This window comes from Phocoena phocoena, chromosome 8 (assembly GCF_963924675.1).
Source record: "Phocoena phocoena chromosome 8, mPhoPho1.1, whole genome shotgun sequence".
In the NCBI taxonomy this organism is placed as follows: domain Eukaryota; kingdom Metazoa; phylum Chordata; class Mammalia; order Artiodactyla; family Phocoenidae; genus Phocoena; species Phocoena phocoena.
Genome location: NC_089226.1, coordinates 90185819 through 90202957, shown reverse-complemented (window position 1 = coordinate 90202957; position 17139 = coordinate 90185819). Strand labels below are relative to the sequence as shown.

Here is a 17139-nt window from a genome sequence, read left to right as displayed (position 1 = left end):
TTTACTACATTTCCTTAGAATTAACCAGAAGAATTCACATACACCTCCCTAAGCTTTGGAATTTGTGCTCTTCTGCTAGCTCATGCTCTGTGGTCCTAATTGATTTTTTGATTTATTCAATAAAGCAGATGCTGCTCATAATGAGCAGTAACTATAAACTCAAATGAAATCAGTGGAGCTAAAGGAGAAACTTGCTCTAATTTAAAGCATTATACATATGTCCACATATTTAAACGTATTCTTGTGTTAATAAACCTTGTGAAGCATATTGAAAGGGATAAGAGGGTATTACTTAGCCTGTGACCTTTAAAGATTTTTTGCATAAGGCTATTTTTATAGAAAACTTTTTAGGACAATTCCATTTTGGTGATGCTTCCAGTGTTTAGACATCCAGATAAATTGTTTCTTGTTTATTACTACCTTCATTTTTACAAGAAGAAAAATCATGCTTAAAACAATTTGCTAATGACCACATAACTTCATTGCTAGAGAAGTAGTGGAATCAGGATAAGATGACCTCTGATGTCTGTAAACTCATCCGCGCTCTGGAAACACACATGCTTCACGAAAAACTGGTAGTGTTTTTTGGTTTTATTTTGGTGTCACATATGGTCCTCTCTGCTTGCATACTCTGGTCTGCCATGCCATTTTCAGAAAATCACACACACGTTTGTGCCTACACAGAAAAACACTGGGGGTTTCAGTCCCTCCCTTCTTGAGATAACAGAATCCTTGTCTTAGCGCACATAGCTATCCTTCCCAGATCAGCGTCTGCAGTGGGATAGTGCCTTAGCCCCATGGCTCTCATATTCTCATATCTGCCCAATTCAGCTCATGGCTCAAAACTTTTCACAGATGAGCTCAATCTAGTCTATAATAGAGAGGCATCATGACGATGCAACAAACACACATGGTTTTCCTTGAAGGAAATTGAAGACATCTTAGAGTGTTTTAAACACAGTAGGGGAGAAAAAACCCTTAGAGATTAAGATTATGCTTGTTACCTTGGGTAAGATTTATCTGGTAAACTTTTCTTATAGAAAAATGATCTACCCCACTCAACTGCTTTTTATTTTTTTCCCCCAGGTTCGGTCTACTCACCTGGTTTTGTTTAGTTTGTTTTTGGTTTTGGCATCAAAATGTGGTCCCCTGACAGCCTGTATTGGAAACATCATATTCTGAAGCTGGAGACCCAGGAATCTGCATATTCTATATATTTCATATGATGGTTAGACACATTCAAGTTGGAGAGCCATTGCCTAGCCCTACTTGAAATATCTTTTTAAAATTTTGCACAAGAATTTATTTGTGTTATTAAGGCAAGCATATTGTTATCATGTGCCCTACATTCTACCTCCACATCACGCAGGTGAGAAGATGCTTCACAGTCAATGTAGGTTGGCTTTATCTCCCAGGAATAAAGGTACTAAATGAATTCAGTGTAGATAAAGTAATATTGTATTTGAGGTTTCAAGAAAAATTTTTGTCTCTGAAAATGTGGTTTCTGCTTCCGTTACCTTGAGAAGTCAGTCGACGATGTATCGAGTGTTTATTGTGTAGGGGAACAAAACAGAAATAAAATGTTCCTTTCCATTAAGAATTAGTTTACCATTGGATGAAGGGGTTAAGAAAGAAAGAAAATAATGCAATGACATAAACCAAGTTTATGTAATATTGGAAGCAGGCAAACCGAATACACTTATATGTGGGACAGGCAAGTGATGTATGTAAATGCCTGCATGAATATTTAGGCATGTTTTGTGAAGTGCAATTATTTACACTATTTCTCCTAAGGCTTCTACTTCCTCTAAAGGCCAGAAATTTTCAATTCAGAGATGTAAGCATCCCTACTTAAGTCATCTTTAATTCAAAACTAAACTAGCTAAACTGTCAATACTTGGTCATTATCCCTCTTACAAAAGAGTCAACTATTTTAATAATGTTTAAATGTTTTTACCATGTTGTGGTTCCCTCTAATACAAAGATTATAAAAACAATTAGAGTATTTTGAAAAATGTTTGTTCATTCACTATGTAAAATACTTGAGTTAAAGAAAAAATTATTAAGACCACTGACTGGGGTTTCTATTTTTTTAATTTATTCTTTTCCTTTAGAAATTATTTTTCCAAAGATAAAGAAATAATAAAGACAGATTAAACTCTATTCCTTTAAGAACTTGCTCTTGATCATTTTCAAAAATAGGCTCTTTTTCTTTCTGATTGTTTGCAGCCAGAAGGACTCTGCTTTTAAGAACTTATGGAATTAAATTGAGCCCATCTGAATAATACAGGATAATCTCTTCATGTCAAGGTTTTAAACGTTGATTATATCTGTAGAGTCTCTTTTGCATTGGAAGGCAACATATTCACAGGTCCTGAAGATTAGGCTATGGACATTTTGGGGGGTAGGACTGCCAAACCACTGGGGGTAAGTATTAAGATCCCTCCCAAGCACTTTTGATTTGGAATTGCCCAATTTAAACCAGGCTTCTTTAAATAAACTCTTGAAAACTTTAATGTGCTTCAGTTTATCTTTCAACAATTCTGTTGTTGAAAGGAGCCTCTCTATGGTACCTCCTGAGCTCATCGCACCATGCCTGAGGGTTGCAGGTAAGTTTGTCTCACACCGATTTTGTGTTATGAGCTCTCTGTATTATTTGAACATTTCTTTTTCCGAATTGATTCTGAAGTTAGACTGCATCCTACTTAAATTGAGCTGGGTCCAGTATGAGGTCTCAGGTTGGTAAAATTTTGTTGTAAAGAAAGGAAAAAGATAATGGGTTCCTCCAAGTCCAAAGAGTCTGAGACCTCTCCATCTGGGACTCTAGCTAAACATATGTATAAAAACCATAGGTACAGAACATGTGTTTGTCTGAACAAGTGGGTTAACATTACCAAAGATAATCTTGAATTACTGTGACCACTTTGCGGAACTTAAATCTAGATGAGCTTAACCATTTATGAGGTACACAGAGAAATAGGGGTTCCAAACTTCCCCAAAATAATGGGATTTGTTTTTGATTGGTATGCAGAAGCTTCTAAGACTAAAAGAATCAAAAATTGCCTCGATTCTTTAAAAAAGCAAATGAAAACATCTTGAAAGTCTTCTCCACAAATATTAGTGAAAAGCTTTAGTCATGTTAGTGGGAAATTTTAATTTTTATTACCACCACCAGAAACACAATTTGGATTCAAATGTTCTTTCTATAAACCAGTGAGTTTTATAGTATGGTACCTGTCTCACAGCTAAAATTTTAAAACAAAAACTATAAGATTTCTGTTTGCATCTGTCTGTATGTTTCTATATGGCAATATACACGTTACAGATGTGTGATTTTTTTTTACCTCCAGATGGTATTGCCAAAATTAATTTGTAAAAGAGCTCTATTTAATTGGCTTAAAGAAAAATAAACACATAAATTACAGATTCTCTCAGAAATACAAAAAGTAACCCCCAAAATTTTCAAGTTCACATGAAAATTTAGTTCTTTCATCTGTTAAAAGGACAGTTTTCTTAGACTATTTTTAAGCTTTTTTTTTTTTGTCATTTACAGTTATTTTACTCTGATGCTTTTGCAAAACTGCTTTGTCTTCAAAGAGATTCAAGGAAAGGACTCTGACAAATATAGGTTTCTGATAACTTTACAATCATACCACTGAACTCAGTAAGAATTTCTAAAACTCTAATGGAATAACTGAATTCATAAACTGCTAACATAAGATTAAGCAGAATAAGAATTAATTATCTGGGATTGAATGAACTGTTGGGGATAATTATAATTTTATGGCTTTTTTTTGGAAATATTGCTGTTTCTTTAAAGTTTTGCTTTCCAGACTTAAGGGAAACTTTTTTTAAAGTTATCTATAACTTACAGCAATTTGGTAAGTTATACCTTTGTAAACAAAATTGAAACATTTATTTCTTTCTCCCTACCTAACCCCTCCAGAATTCAGAAAATTCTTAGTATTTTTATTTTCATGGCCATACAGATAGTTATTCACATAATTTCAGTAAGAATCAGCTTGCCCGTAACAGGACACAATTGGGAACATTGGTTGTATTACCAAGGCTTTGACTGGGATGCCATATTTGAGAGAGATGTGCGCAGAATCAGATATGACTAGACAGTCATAAGGAACTAAGGTTGAATTTATGGAGCCAAAAAAGACCCTTGTAAAAACCATCTGGTACCCTGCTTACAGGATTCCTGGCAGCCTTAAGAGATAAGTAAGGAAGGTTACTTCCTGGCGTGCACAGAAAACTCAGGATATTTTGGGAACATCAGGAAGAGAGCAATTCACTCAAATCTATAGGCATTTTAGATAAAGTCTAATGGTGAGCTCTTTGCTGGCTTCTTAACCTCAAAAGGCTTTAAAAAATCTATTCTGAGATTCCTTATGAAAAGTTCCAGCAAACCAAACTTAAAAAGATCCTATATAGTCGATCATTCTTCTTGCTGTACTTGCTGCCAGGATATGATTTTTGTCTGTGATGGTAACTGTTATAAATATGCATGGTTCAGCCTGTCTCAGTGGTTGGCCAATGCAGGCTAATGTGAATTAGGAATTTTAGCAGCACCACTGTCACTACAAAACAAATCAGAAACCCAGCAGTGGTCCATTCCTCTAAACTGGTAATTCTAATCCAAAAGAAGTTTACCAGCAGATGCTAATCCCCTCCGGATGAACATCACGTGTGGACTACCGCTTTCCTCGGCTTGGAGTAAGTGCAAATGAAAACATGATTAGAAACATGTTCTCGACTCCGGCAACTATTGCTGATTCTACCCGTAAGGCCATAACTGCACAACAAAAGTCCCTATGCTTTCTTTCGAAGGTGGTTTTTAGATAATAGAATTGCTTTGGATTACTTGTTAACAACAAGGAGTCTGTGCCATAGCAAATATCTTCTGCCGCACTGGGACCAACACCTCTGGTATGGTAGCAACTCAAATACAAGAAATTAACAAACAAGCCCCTTGGCTAAAGCAGGTTGATGCCTCTTTAGGTACATCCTTTGATTTTGTTTTGTTTTGTTTTGACACTAACTGGTTTGGTTAACGGGGGCCCTGGGTAAGGAGGATACTTCAGTCTCTCATCTTGTCCTCCTGCTGGGCATCACTGTAGTCTCCCAGGTGCACTGTGTTTTCTCAGGTGCCCTAAATATGTGTTCAAGGCCATGAGCAGTACATCAGATGTTCTCACTGCACTTGAAGAAACAGAAACAAGATGGACAATGAGATGAACAACAACAAAAAGTCTTTCCATGAATTTGACATCATAACCTATGAGTTTCATAATGAGGTAAGAATAACTTAATCCAGATGATGACTGGAGAATGGCACTAATGCCAACTTTTTGGTCAGCCCCTCATGTATGAGAGGATCACCAAAAAGAGGAATTGTTAAAGTGATTAAACAAGGACGTCATTAGATTGAGGTGGCTCTAATGCCTTGGTAGCCTACATTAGCAAACTTGAAACCTAAGCCAAGTTGGTTATAAATGCACTTGTATCCAAGAAAATAAAATTTAAGAACAATCAATCACAAACAGCCAACGAGTCTTTCCCAAATAAGGCAACTGCTTAAGCTATAGCCAATCGAAGAACGTCTTTGTTTTGTTTCTGTGTCTGCTGTATAAAAGCCTTTCCCTAAGCTTCTGTCCACAGAGCACTCCTAACCACTTTCAGCTTGGCGCTGCCCAATTGGAATCGATGTCTGTTTAAACAGACTCTTAAAATGTTTAACGTGTCTCAGTTTATCTAATATAGGCCAGTTCAAAATTATTCTTTTTTCTTTCCAAGAAATACTTAAAGGCTAAAATTTCAAACTGAAATATTTAGAATAACAGTGTAGGGAAATAGTTACACCATTAATCTTCCTACATGCTTGGGTAATTAATAATGCTTCAAGCTCTAGTGTTTAGTATATTCAAAGGAGATCTTTATTTACATTCTTATTCCTTTTCATTTATGAAGTCAGCTTTCACCTCTTTCCAATAATGCCTCTTGGAAAGTCACAAGGAAATGTTAGGGTATTAGGATGTACTCATATCCTCAGCTTTATTTTTGTATAGGTTGCATGATAAATTGTAGAAAGACATAGAATTTGAATATTTAAGTAATTTCTATGCCTAGTTCTTAAATCTTTTCTTGTGTTAAAGGCCTTTTTTTTTTTCTTTTTCTCATTTTCTTTACTCCAGATCTTCTTCCCAAGAATAGTTTTACATAAACCAAGGAAATCTGTTAGAAGATAATTCAGGTTTATGATCTTCTGGGCAACTGGTATAAAGTTTTCAAAAGAAAAAAATTCAATACCAGAATTATACATTGTTAGAGAAACTAAAACTAGTCTTGGGAAAATAGATAAGGTGGGAATCTATTTCTAGTACCTCTACCATAAATCACAAGATTTTATGCAAAAGTTCTAGAGAACCCCTCCCTGGAGGCTCTCAGCTTTCATTAGTACATCCAAATTACTTCTGCCATCTCTCCCTTTCTCCTTCCCTATGTCTTTCCTTCTTTCTTTTAACTTCCTTCTGTCTTTACTAACGAAAAAAAAGCAGATGCTGTTTTACTTAAAATACACCAGCATATTTGAAATTACCTTGGAAATTTCAGAAGCATAGGTATATGCTTCTGAAAGTTAAGATTGAAAATGACTATTTATGTCAGTAGTGGGTCCCAAATATTTAGTTAATCTACACAGACCAAGCTTTTGAAGAATTTTAAGCTCTATGGGGGTCTCTTGTTCTTTCTAGCTGCTGAAATAATTAATAAGGAAAACTTGGAAAAATACTAAGAAAAAATTGTTTAATCATTTCTGTTCTTTCTTCTGATCCACGTTTCTCTTTTCAATAAAAAATATTTTCTTACTAAAATCTCAGGTGCTCAAATACCATGTAAATTGTTTGACTTTTTTAAAATCAGGTTTTTATAAAATTTGACAATTACCTTATATTGATTGATTGAACTGGGATCTTTTTCCCAGAAATAGACTATCATACACTTGAAGATTCTCTAGTTGTATTGAACAAGTGGCTTACTTAATCCAGGAATCCTAGGTTGCTAATAAAAATCTTGACCCAGACATCCCCAGACATCAGTAGATAGACAAAGCGTGATACAACAAGCGAGAGTAATAATAAAAAAATTGCATTAAATTTTTCCTGTTCCACTGAATTATTTCATCCCTTTCCATTCAGTCCAGCAATGGAAATTTGTATAACGTTTTCTTTAATTCTTTTCTGAAAATACTTAGTCAAAAATTATTTGGAGAAAAAATATTTTAACATACTTTAATATTCTAAACTATATAAGCATTCTTGCTTATAATAGGTGTGTACAAAAATTAGCATATTGTATGGAGTGATCAGAAAGAAAATCCTACAAAGACAAAGAAAGAGAATTTTCAAAATAAGTTATTCATTTAAAAAATTTTTTCTGACTCATTTTTTTACACTTACTTATAAGGAAAACTTATATAGTTTTCCTGTGCCACATCAGGAAAAATGTATATATTTTTAATTGAAAAAATAAAGACAGTACATGGTTAAGGGAGAAAACTAGGACTCATCCTTAAAATTCAGCGATTAGCCTTAAATAAAAAATTAAAAAGTCATTTTATTGCACATAAGGTTGTTATCAAGGAACCTCTAATATGTATAATGAATGAACTACACTATTTTGATAAGGCAATTCCAACTTTCTACATCCCTTAAACCTGTTCCAATGTGGAAATTAAGCTGGTTACCAACCCTCCAACTATGGAAAGCCACATAACCACACTTAAGTAAACTCTTTTATTGAAAGTAGTTTACGTTTATAATTTTTCCTCTGTAAGATTGGTTGCAATAATCATAAACCAATACACAGTTTAGGTCAGCTTCTCTGAAGTGTGAGGATACTTTAGAAGCACCTGGAGATGCTTGATAAAAAAGCAGCGTGTGGCCTTAGATAATATCGAGTGTCTATAACAATATTCTAGTTGAACAGTATACTTAGGAGTTGGGAAACTAGACCAGCTAGTAAAGACTACTTTGAACAAGATACAGTAATGGAACAAATGACAGAGTTTTTCTTCTTTAAAACATTTATTCATGGAATGAAAACTATTAAAAAAACATTTCTAAGAGGAGCTTTTCCCTTGAGGAACCTGTAAATTTGGTGGCATGTTTAAAATTGTGTCTTTCATACATCATTGCTAATAACAACGTGATAAGACTCACTTGTGGATATTTGGTCAATATCCAATGGTAGATTTCGAAGATTGGAAAAATTCTGCCTTGAAAAGAGAATGATTAGAAATATTTTAATATCTTGGAAAGGTGACTTTATCAGGTATTCTAAGCTAACAATTTAAAAAACTAGAATTAGACCTTGAGAGAATGAAAAGAGGATTTTCTAACATGAGATGTAGAAGGTAAAATTTTGTGGAACATCTGCTGTAATACATTGCTAAAATTATTAGCAGAATTAAGAGTGTGTTCATGTAGTCTCAATTCCCAAGGCATCAATGTGGTTGAAGTTCATAACATTTAATAGATCCTATGCTTCCTTTCAAAATCATAAGGGTAAGAAATGAAAAGTTGTTATGTACCTTTGTATCATTCTAGGAAATTATTTTTACATCCTACTCCCAGGAGCCCCAGTGTGGACAATTACAAGTCATCACAATTACAACAAGTACATGTGAAGTTGCTGAGGGTCTGCCGCTGAAGAAAGGAGGTGAGGAACATGAAACATGGCAGGAAAAGGCCCATTTGGGAAGCAACCTGGCCTCCAAATATGTATTCAATCAGAATTTTTCTGTTACTACATTTTGGTAGCATTTGTTTTCTGTGTGAAATTCCATTTGAAGAAAATTTCCTGTAGTTGAACGTGTGTGTGTGTTTGTGTGTACACTTAAATTTTTGCTGAAAGGAGTAAAAAGGATTCTTTCAATGTGGATGGTAAAACAACATTGTTTCTTTTCATATTTTCCTTGGGAATACATGCATAATGATCAGTATGTACCAAAATCAAGTATAAGAAGATTCTGAAATATGAACCCTCCAGTAAAGCCTGTGCTAATGGGATTAATATCTAGAATGTAATAAATTATCCTAAAGATTTTATAGAAATGTATTCAAGGTGCATTCCTCCAGAAAGTGTGACATATCTATGAAATGAAATTAGCAGAAAGCTGAGCTTTGCACATAGAAACCAGGAATAGAGCAATCATAACTGAGAACTGCTTCTGGCTGATCTCTAAACCAAGAAGCAAAAGAGACCTGATAATCAATTCCTTAAAAAGTGTCTCTGGCTTAAAATCCACCTTTTTCACCCATAAAAAAATGTAATCAGGATTCACTGGTGTGCACAGCTGTCTCTTTCCTGTCTTTCGGAGAGTACCACAATCACTGTCTTCTAAAAAGGCTTTCTCAGGTATATTATCCAAATTGGCTTCTTCCCAGGATTTTATCTCATCTTATGTATTTCCTCTGGAGTTTTATCGCAATCTGTAACTATCTGGTTGGTAAATTGGTTGAATGGCTTGTTTATTTATCGACATTGTTAATTGTCTGCAGTATTTCCATAAAATACAAGCAACATGAGGGCAACTTTAGTAATTGTCTTGTTTGCCAGCCTCATCCACAGAATGGACCCATAACAAACATGCAATATGTAATTGTTGACTAACTGAAGAAATGAGTATCTTTTAAGTCACATGCAATAATCTAATACATGAAGGAGATAAGCTGTATCTCGTCCAAAATAACAATATGGCCTTCTGTTTAGTTGCTTGAAAGGATACTTTCTTTGGCCTGTGTTTCTTAAACTGGGATGTGAGTTGGCAGCCCAGGAGGATGCATGTTACTAAGTGATAAACAATGATCATTTTTTGAGCAGCTATTATTTTTTCTCAAAGATTGGAGGGAAAATTAAGCTAAATTATTTAAAACATAATTTTAAAATTATATGTGGATAGAACAGAATGCAAATTCACTTGAATCTTTAAGATACATTAAAAAAAATTTCTCACTAACTGGCCGGATCCCAGGAGGGTTACATATTCCCTTTCTTCTCACGAGCATAGCAGTGGGTAAAACGTTTTGAGAAGTATTTTTAGGGCATTTTGTTTTCTCTGATACATCAATTAGAACTTCTTGTAAGAAATAAAACTTCATTCCCTTGGAAAAGCAACCAAGTTAGTTTTTAAGACAACTTATTATAACACATAGGAATTTCAAATGGCACAAGTTATACTGTTTCTGCTTTTCAAAATAGAAAAATCTAAAAACCAACTGATGAATACAAACCAACATATTATTCATGCATGCTGTCTTAAAGGGGCTACATTTCTCATTGTTACCCTGCACTTTAAATAGACTTCGCTAGAAATGCAGGAATTGCCCTCAGAGTATTATCAATATAAAAGCATCATTGTGTTTACCGCTGCAGGAAATCTTTTTGTTCCTGTCAGTTTCTAGTTCTCATTTATGTAGGTGCTTGGCCAATTTGAAATGTTTTGCTCAGAGACGACTAGGGTAAGACTTTTTTTTTTTTTTTTTTTTTTTTTTTTTTTTTTTTTGCGGTACGCGGGCCTCTCACTGGCGCCGGACGCGCAGGCTCAGCGGCCATGGCTCACGGGCCTAGCCGCTCCGCGGCATGTGGGATCCTCCCGGACCGGGGCACGAACCTGTATCCCCTGCATCGGCAGGCGAACCCTCAACCACTGCGCCACCAGGGAAGCCCTAGGGTAAGACTTTGAATGCCTTTTTCTCAGGAGAAATCATCAAACACCACTGAAGGCAAATTTTTCTGAATAGAAAATCCTTATTAAGTCATTTTCACTCATATTTCAGTCCTGTTTGTGAAGCTTGGTAATCACAGAGGAGAGGAAGAGCAAAGACAGTTAAGAGTAAAAAAAATGAGAAGAATATATTCATCCTACATAAAGAAGTGAGATAGGGATATGGAGAAAGGGAAGCAGATGAGAAGCAATGAGAAAGGAAAATCGGGTGATTGAAGTAGATGCTTTGAATGAAGACAGGCAAATGAATGCCAAAGCCATTTTTTTAACTCATTTTTTTTAAAAGATTGATTATTTTTGAGAGACTTTTTTTTAGCATTAACATTCTGATAAATGCACTTATCACCATGTGATGAAATCACACTTTTGAAATTCTTTTAAAAGCCCTTTGACATTTCAGACTTTCACAACAAGTACAATATAAATAGTTTCATAAAAGTTATTTTAAAGGAACAAGAAACTGGTGTTACATTCTGAATTAAGCACCTTGGCTGTAATTTGAGATTTGGCCAAGCAGAGAGCCTGCCTGCACTCTTAAAATGAATTCTCCCCATAGCTGAGAGTTGAAAAGGACTCTGCTTTACATACCTTATCAGGACTTTAATGCTATGTGGAGGCAGTATTGGTTGATTCAACCTCTGAGCCTATAGGAATATCCATGAATACCCTCTTCCCACCCCTAGCACTAAAACTCTACTTGCAAAAAGCATTCTCCATGTCATATGGAATTATAAGAATGGATTGGATCATTTCAATTGGTCTTTAACAGACCAACTTGTCTGTTAAAGCTCTTAGAATAAGCATGGAATCAATGGTCTTTTCTCCCTGAATTATTTCCAGGCGTGCATAGGTAGGAACAACCACTCTCCACAGTTATAGCATGTGGTGACCACTGCTATTATTGGAGTCCATATACTTCTTCATAGATTTTAACTTTACTTAAGATAAAAATTCTCAGGGTAGGATTTGATTGGTTTCTCTAGATCATAGGCTGACAACATCACTAGGGCAGTGCAGGAAGCTTCAGTGTTGGGCCCACCTAGGTTTTCCACAGAGGTATAGCTGGAATTCCCCAAAGGAAATCATAGAGCCCTTTCAAGCAGATGGAGAAATAGGTTCTGGGCCCCTCAAAATCAATGTAATAAGAAAATAATATGCTTCAGTTTGGAGAAAGAGTGGAATCTTAACCATGGAAATCCTCTGGTTTAGAACCAGAGAACCCAAGGTTCAAATTCAGACTGACACATGGTTGCTATATGACCTGGGGCAAACAAACATGCCTTCCTGTGTCAGTCTTCTTTCTTATTAAATTCATTTGAAAATAACTTACAACATTGATGTGAAGAACAAATGAGAAAATTTTGCTTCCATTCATTCTAGAAATATTCAATGAGAAACATTCATATTTTCAAGACTCATTTTCATATGCCAATGGACAGCTTTTATTTATCACTAAGTTTTGTAATAAAAGTTTTCCTTTACCATAAGGATTAAAGAAGGTTTTCTCTCTTACTTTAGTTACTATCACGCACAGATGGAATTAAGCACACTCACAAATCACAGTAACTCTTCTTTGGTGTCACACTGTGATACAGCTCAGTGCCAAATTTTAGAATAAAATTCTCTGGGGTTTTTGAACTTTTTGAATATCGTTTTGTGATAAGAACTTATTTGTACCTAAATATTACATAAAATACAGGTTAATTTATATCTCAGTATTTGTCAATGAAAATGAGAGGTAACACGTATGGAGGGTTTATTATGTGCTAGGCAAGAATTACTTTAGGTATATTAACTAATTTAAACTTCTTGAGAACCCTATGATCTAGATACTTTTATTTCCCTTATTTTCAAATGAGAAAACTATGGTCAATTAACTTTCTCAAGGTTACATGTCTAATACATAGACATTTTATTTTTTCTGTTTTACAAATGAGGAAAGAAGGCACTGAGAAGCCAGTTTAACTTTTACAAAGTCACAAGGCTAATATTAAGCAGAAATGGGATTTGAACCCAGGATGCAAGATGTTAAAAAAAAATCTATTGCTTGGCCATTAGGCTATCCTATCAATGTTAGAGGAGGAGCCACCACAGAGGCAGATTAAATAAATAAATAAATGTAAGAAACATATAATTTATGCTTATTACCAGGAATTTGGAAAACATAAACAAGCAGATAGAATTAAGAGTTATACGTAATTCCAGAGATGCCACTGTTAATACTTTGTTGTATTTACTCCCTATATTGTTGTTATGCTTTTGTTAAATATTTTTAAAAGGAATTAGTAGTAAATATATAAATGTGTATCTTGCTATATATATAGTTATAAATACCTATAGTTATAAAATATATATGTATATATGTAAACATACATATATATATATGTTTTACTATAGCAGATATTCTTTAAGGTAAGAATGGTATTGACTACGTAGGGTTCCATCATCATAATTATCTAGCCCTTTACTACTTCAGTGACCAGATGTGTTTTTTATATGGCTGGAGCTAAATGAATGCACTAAATAAGTTGAATATTTCTAATTTATTTTCAAAGGCAATCTTCTCTTTCTAGTTTTGTGAAAATTGTAGCCAACCTCTCTCTATTTCTCTTACATCTATCTCTACCTAATTATTTAAGATCAATTTCAGAAGAACAATTGTTGGGTGAAATAGACCTCCTAATTTTGAATAGTTTTGTATAATGCAGCATTTGTATCATGCTCCCTTTAATCTTCTTTGCCATGAGTCCCTATTAAAGAGACCAACACACAGACAGCCCCAGAATTTGAACTGATCAGAATCATTTCAAGGGTGAAACCAGGACATTACTTGGTATAGGCTGGGCTCAGAGGCAGAAGAGTCAATGTGATATAGTGTTTTCTCTTCTCTTGGTAACTCATGGAAAGGCCTGCTTAGGCCTGGAAAGAGTTGACTGTGTCATGGGCATGGGCTCCAGTAGAAGGATGCTGCTCTACCTCCCACTTTTCTCCCTTTCTCATAGGTTATGACTGAGAGAAGACTTGCGTGGTATGGGGACACAGAAACAATTTGAATTGAGTAGCTAGGCAGTCTGATCTTTGGTTCTAGAGGTTTAGAGGATTGCTTATAGAAGTCCTCTGTATAACCTGATGGCTGCTGAACCAATAGGACATTGAGTTTGGATGAGGCTCCTCCTGTTTAGGGGAAGGAAAGCTGGAGGCAATGGGGGATGTTTTAAGCTCTCCTGCTGGAATAGAGAGAGACATCTTTCCCAGCCACCTTCTGGCAATCCAGAAAGAACTCCCAGTGTTAGCCCTGATGGCTGTCTTCAGAGTAGGTTTCTGGATCTAAAATGACATCTTCCTCCAAAGTTCTTCTACTATCTCCAGCAACCACCAAGTGATGTCTTAAGCTATTCAAGACTTCTTTTTTCTCCAGGCCCAAGCATTGCATTAAGAAGAAAGGAATTTATAGGAAACTCTAAATAAACAGGTAGGAGAGAGGGAAAGGAGCTTTGAACTGAGCTCCCAAAAGCCAAGACTATAAGAATTTCAGGGAACAGCACTGGCCTAAGAAACTAAGTTACAAATTCCAGTTCCTCCCTACGTTGAATATCCTTAAGAAATTAAAAAATCCTTCTGAGCCCCACGTGCCAGTGCCGGATAAGTTTATGCCAGCGCTGCATAAAATTGTATGGCGGTTCCTTTTCCTTGGGCCCTCTCTCATTCTGGTTGATTTGTGTGTTGTTTAAGGCCTACTGATTCTTCATTCTATTGTTTCTTCCAGGAGTTAATTTTGTGCTTCTCTTCCTCCTCACTTCAAGAATGTCTATCACCACTTGGAATTCCAGTAAACCTTAGGCAAAACAACTCACATTGGCAAACTAGAAAGTGGACTTCTGCTGGTGAGACTTACGCATGGCAAGACCTACCCTAAGATCTTTATGGATGGAGGATGATGGAATCCTCTACCATTTATCTTCAGAGAAGGTTGGGTCATCTGGCCTTGCTTGTTTCTATGAGGCTACTTGCTTTCTGCCATTTTCCAGAAGATGCAACTGTGGACCAGAGAGCAATAGGAACCTTGGGAGGGTTTAGTGTGGAGAATGTTTCATAGATGTTCTGATCATTAAATTCTAGCCAAGCAGCATATCCTTGAAAAACCAGGAAGTTACTTCATTTATGGTCAATATCCTTAGAAGCTATCTAGGATAGTGTGTATATATCTACATCTATATCTATATCTATATCATCTATATATGTATCTATATGTAATCTATTCTTGTTAGTATTTGATCTGAGTATTGTATTAACACACTAATATTAACTTCAGTTCCAACATCATCTGTTTTATCTTATATACCACTAGGTCTTTGTATAACGTCAGAATTGACTTGTAATATAAAGCTGAGTCCTATTTATATCCAAAGATTAGGCATTTAGTTCTAATTTTGAAGGTGAGAATCCTTTAAAAGGAAATTCTCAAGTTGTTAAAGGAGTGAAACCACTACAGCTTTTTCATTCTCTTTTGGAGTACTTTGGGAAAGTAGCCAAAATTCTTATTTTCCTAGTTTTCACTGTTCTACAAAATATAATAATTATCACTATGACAATACCTCATGTCTTTTACAAAAGATCCAAAATGACAATTAAATGCATTTTTATGTTTAATCTGAGCTACTAGTTTAGTTTAGACACTAGTTGAATATGAGATACTAGTTGAATTTAGAATCTTACTTCCCCACTTGGTTTTTAAATTTAAGAACTAATATAATCCCTCATTAATTCAGGAGGATTTAGCATTTTGGCTTCATTGATCTAAACTTGGATTTATTTTAGTAGATTAGAAACATGGTCATCTTATGAAGGTTATTGTATTCCATGTAAAAGTTTGAAATATAAAGGAGAGGCTAGCCTGGTGAAACACAACTAAGGAATATGGGGAAGGTGTTAATCATCATTCACTTAGAAATTAGCATGTTAAGAATAATCAGTACACAAATTGCTATAAATTGTGCAACCTAACATGTTTCCCTTGGCAAACTGTCTCCTATCCAATTGTTAAGTGTTCACTGCTCAAATGTGCTAGATAAACATTAATTATAAGATGTGATTGGTGCTAAGGATTAAGGAATGCCGCTCACGCTGCATGACTTATGCTCATTAAGTCATGGAGAAGTTGAAAGGACAAGTCTTCTGAGAGGCTAGACAGCACCCCTCCCCCCAACCCTGGACCCCCAGGATCTTCTAGGCCAAGGGTGAACAAAGCTGACCTCATACACTTTTCACACACCTAGATCTCTATACTACACTGGGGATTCCATGGAATTGACATTTATCTAAAGATGACCAATACTTCTAAGTGCCAAATATTGGCATCAATCCAGGGCTAATTTTAAAATTCTGAATCTGATTAGTGGGCAAAGGTTAGAAGCTAGGGGTTATAACTCAGCATGGCCAAGTCATTCATTTGAAGGAAGAGATGAATGTGTTGTCAAAATAGACTCATAAAAAAGAGGAAGAAATGTAACCAAAAACCGGTTTCCCTTTTTGTTAGTTGTCTTTATTATCTTTTCCTGTCCTGTATCAGTAAAAAAAAGCTTTATTTTCTCTACATCATTATTGTGCTTTTGAAAGACATAAAATTGACAAAGAGAAAAGAAAAATTCTCTTTATTCGTGGAGAAAAGAGTTGTATAAGCAGCAGCATTTTCTGTTTTGTCTTGACAAGGCCCAGCCAATATTGCTTAAACCTGCCCAAGGAAAGCTCTATGGGCATTAAAGGAGGAATTAGACAGGAACCTTATTTCATTTCCTACTCACCATGAGGTCCTGCAACCCCAGGGTAGCAGGGACTTTAGAGACCTTGGATGAATGATTCATGCCACATCAGTGACCTCATGTCCATTGAGAGGTGGTACTTTTTGATTGCTCTTTACCAAGGCGGTCTCCCACAATGAGACCTTGACTAGGGTGACTCCTCTCTCATCAAAAATCTCTCACTAAATCCCCTCTGACATGAAAAGTGCTGTGTCCTACCTTTGGTGAGTTTTCAAAACTGCAGATCTGGCACCTCCTAGTGAATAGCTATTTCCCTATTTGCAGTAAAGAAAAAAACAATCCAACTGTATTTTACCAAGTGTGAAGTTTAGATGTTTTTTTCTGGGCTTGGTGTATAAATCGTATTTTATGAATACAGTTTACATAGTCTTGCTGGGCTCTTCCTTGTCACTGAGTACCTGAACCTACCGTAATAACACTCGAAATGTTTTGCTCTTAGCAGAAAATGATTTATTCAGTCATGTCACAGCCACCCCCATTTAAGTGAGGATGGTATTAAAGTGACGTACGCGAGAGTCTCAGTTTTGC

General features: G+C 35.5%; 1 pseudogene; it reads left to right on the top strand.

Moving 5' to 3' along the window:
- Positions 1–5228: 5228 nt before the first annotated feature.
- The window catches only part of LOC136126996 (cytochrome b-like), a 168331-nt pseudogene continuing 156420 nt past the window's right edge, over positions 5229–17139 (top strand).